The sequence below is a fragment of the Pholis gunnellus genome (genome assembly GCF_910591455.1).
Source record: "Pholis gunnellus genome assembly, chromosome: 1".
Taxonomy (NCBI): domain Eukaryota; kingdom Metazoa; phylum Chordata; class Actinopteri; order Perciformes; family Pholidae; genus Pholis; species Pholis gunnellus.
This window is the reverse complement of record NC_136528.1, coordinates 3,204,739-3,208,237: the sequence shown is the minus strand read 5'-3', so window position 1 is coordinate 3,208,237 and position 3,499 is coordinate 3,204,739. Positions and strand designations below refer to the sequence as shown.

Here is a 3,499-nt window from a genome sequence, read left to right as displayed (position 1 = left end):
AAGTTGATTCTTTGTTAATTTAAGTTGATTCTTTGTTAAGTCACGTTGTTACGTTAAGTTGATTCTTTGTTAAGTCACGTTGTTACGTTATGTTGATTCTTTGTTAAGTTACGTTGTTACGTTAAGTTGATTCTTTGTTAAGTTACGTTGTTACGTTAAGTTGATTCTTTGTTAAGTTGATTCTTTGTTAAGTTATGTTGTTACGTTAAGTTGATTCTTTGTTAAGTCATATTGTTACGTTAAGTTGATTCTTTGTTAAGTCACGTTGTTACGTTGAGTTACGTTGATAAATTAGTAATTTATCTAACAGTTTCATAACTTTAACTCTAATCATGGATGATGTCAACAGATCCCTCGTTGCATTAACTGAGCAAACTCTAGCCGTTGATGAAGACTGGTTCATCTGGTTGAAAGGTTGAAAGCACAAGAAAGATTATGTACTTGTACATTGAGTCTGTTATATTCTGCTTATACACACACCACCTGGAGCATTTTGCTCCAGGTGGTGTGCATATAAGCAGAATAGCTTTTAACAAATATGACTTGTGTATGTTTTACCAAACCTTTTCTGTTATTTAGAAAATAATAAATGTTTTTTAACTAAGGCCTTTAACAAATGTTAAAGTAACGAGTAACACATTTATAACTTAGCAAAACCTTTATTGTAAACCATCTTTTATTATCAATGATGTAAAAACAGACAGAATATTGACATTCAGCTCATCCAGCTGACTTGGAAGATTACAGTGTCCTCCCATCATAGACGTCTGTATTAATAACAGAGTCTTCCAGAAAGGTCCAGTGTGATTTCTGATCAAGAGTACGAATTCACTCCATCATGCATCCACACACAAACAACAGCAATAAATTAGCATATAAGATTATATACAGCATCTAAAATCTTCAAATAAATACTTCAATTTTGTCACTTCATTTAACAGAGTAAGAACTGCACACTCAACAACATGAGCGAAGTGCGTGTGCCATCACCGCCACAACTACTGAAATTAAACTGATTTTGTTGACAAAGGCAGAGGATGCAGTAGTTGCAGCAGCTGCGTTTGTTGCAGCATCTGTGGTGGTTGCTCCGGCTGTGGTTGTTGCTCCAACTGCGGTTGTTGCTCCTATTGTGGTTGTTGCAATAGCTGTGGTGGTTGCTCCAGCCGTGGTTGTTGCTCCAGCTGTGGTTGTTGCTCCAACTGTGGTCATTGCAGCAGCTGTGGTCATTGCAGCTGCTGTGGTTGTTGCTCCAGCGGTGGTCATTGCAGCAGCTGTGGTCATTGCAGCAGCTGTGGTTGTTGCTCCACCTGTGGTCATTGCAGCAGCTGTGGTCATTGCAGCAGCTGTGGTTGTTGCAGCAGCCGTGGTTGTTGCTCCAACTGTGGTCATTGCAGCAGCTGTGGTTGTTGCGCCAGCTGTGGTCATTGCAGCAGCCGTGGTTGTTGCTCCAGCTGTGGTCATTGCAGCAGCTGTGGTTGTTGCTCCAGCTGTGGTCATTGCAGCAGCCGTGGTTGTTGCTCCAGCTGTGGTCATTGCAGCAGCTGTGGTTGTTGCTCCAGCTGTGGTCATTGCAGCAGCTGTGGTCATTGCAGCAGCTGTGGTCATTGCAGCAGCTGTGGTTGTTGCAGCAGCTGTGGTTGTTGCTCCAACTGTGGTCATTGCAGCAGCTGTGGTTGTTGCTCCAGCTGTGGTCATTGCAGCAGCCGTGGTTGTTGCTCCAGCTGTGGTCATTGCAGCAGCTGTGGTCATTGCAGCAGCTGTGGTTGTTGCTTCAGCTGTGGTTGTTGCTACAGCTGCAGTTGTTGTTGCTCCATTTGTGGTGGTTGCAGCAGCAGTGGTAGTCTGTGCATTGCCAGACACTGTTTTGAGTAGATTTTGTTTGATTAGTGTCACATTTCGTCCCACATTTCAAACACATTCAACAACTCTAGTTAGAGTGAACGTTTCTTACCAACAAATAGAAGGAGGACGACACAAATCTTTGCAATCATGGTGATGCAGTTGTTGTTTCTCTTTTCTGCTCTCTGAAAAATACAATGGGTAATTTTTATCTGATAAATAGTTATTTCCATGTGAAACATTTAATAACGCACCTTCAGCTACTGCTGATTACACACTGCTAGGTATGGTATGGTAGAAGCTGACTATGACTATAATTGTCTAGTTTGGCTGACTATTAATTTAAGTCATTACTCAATGTTTTGTGTGATGATCCTCGATACAGACTGATTGAGGATTGATTATTGCGTACAATATAAACTCTTGTTTGTAACGTTACTAACCTATGTGTTGATGTGTGTTGAAACAAGTTCAAGTCTTACATTTGACATTATTATAAATATTGTATTTTTATTTTAAATAAAATAAAAATAGTTTGTTTCATAATTAAAAAGTCATATTTGTTAGATAATAACAAAATATGGTACATTTTATTTGTACTACACTTTTTATACATACAGTGCAGCTCAAAATGCTTTGCATTAAATTGAATGTAACATATTTTCAACATTTAACACATACATTAATTTAAGGTGGTATCAAAATAACTGAAATATAATAAACAGGGTAGAATAATATAAATTAATTAAATATCACAAGTATATGGCATAAATATATATTGTATTGCCAGATCGAAACTCTATTGAGACGATATGTTAATTAATTATAACAAATTTAACAATCCTGCATTAAGTATACCAACACAAATAAATCTAAACAAATTGAGAAAATTTATTTATTAAACCATAATTTGAATGTAAAATATTTACAAATTGTTGCAATCTTCCCCTTGAAAATAAACTATGTCATTGATTCATACTAGAGTAAAATAATACTAAAACTACTTACAGGTTGAAGTTCTCTGCTTGAATGTCGTCCACTGCAGTGAATGAAGATGTGATGTTTTCTCATTTCAGATCGTCTTTTTATAAACAAACATGAGATGACATCATTCTGAGAACAAAGCCAATGAAATGTGTGCTCTCGTCAGGATTAAAGGTGTGACAAAGAAAACCTTTAATTACAACAATACAATCAACAAAACCACTGCGTATGTAAAAATGATTCAACATGTCAAACTAATTTTTTTAGCATTTAACTTTGTTGTTACTGCTGCTCATTATTTGAGTCATTGTAATAGTTCTGTTCTACCTCCTTACTGGAATGTGCAGATTGGTTTGACAGTTTCGCCTTCCCTTCATCTAAAATAACAGTTTGAGCATTACTTGGTACAGATTTAATAAGTTATGTGATCTCGCTTTAGCTCAGAAAAAATAATTTGACACAAAAAAACAAAAATTAGATAATTTCTGAAGCTCTGAACTCACCTTCTTGAGCAGATGAGTTCATTAATTTCATTTCTGTTTGCATTTTTTTTTTACTTTTTCCCACACACATCTCTTGTTACGTGATCCTAATTCCAGGTCGTGATAACAACTGAATTGTCTCTGTGACAACCAAGCACTCTTTCTCCGCTAGAGAAGACCACATTGTCTGAATG

At 37.0% G+C, this 3,499-nt stretch overlaps 1 long non-coding RNA gene across 1 annotated transcript; it reads right to left on the bottom strand.

Moving 5' to 3' along the window:
• Positions 1-1,657: 1,657 nt before the first annotated feature.
• LOC306698607 lies at positions 1,658-2,882 on the bottom strand. Its single transcript, XR_013767150.1, has 3 exons — positions 2,848-2,882; positions 1,952-2,024; positions 1,658-1,859 (listed from the first exon to the last, which is right to left on the bottom strand). It is a non-coding gene; the product is annotated as an uncharacterized lncRNA (long non-coding RNA).
• Positions 2,883-3,499: the final 617 nt, after the last annotated feature.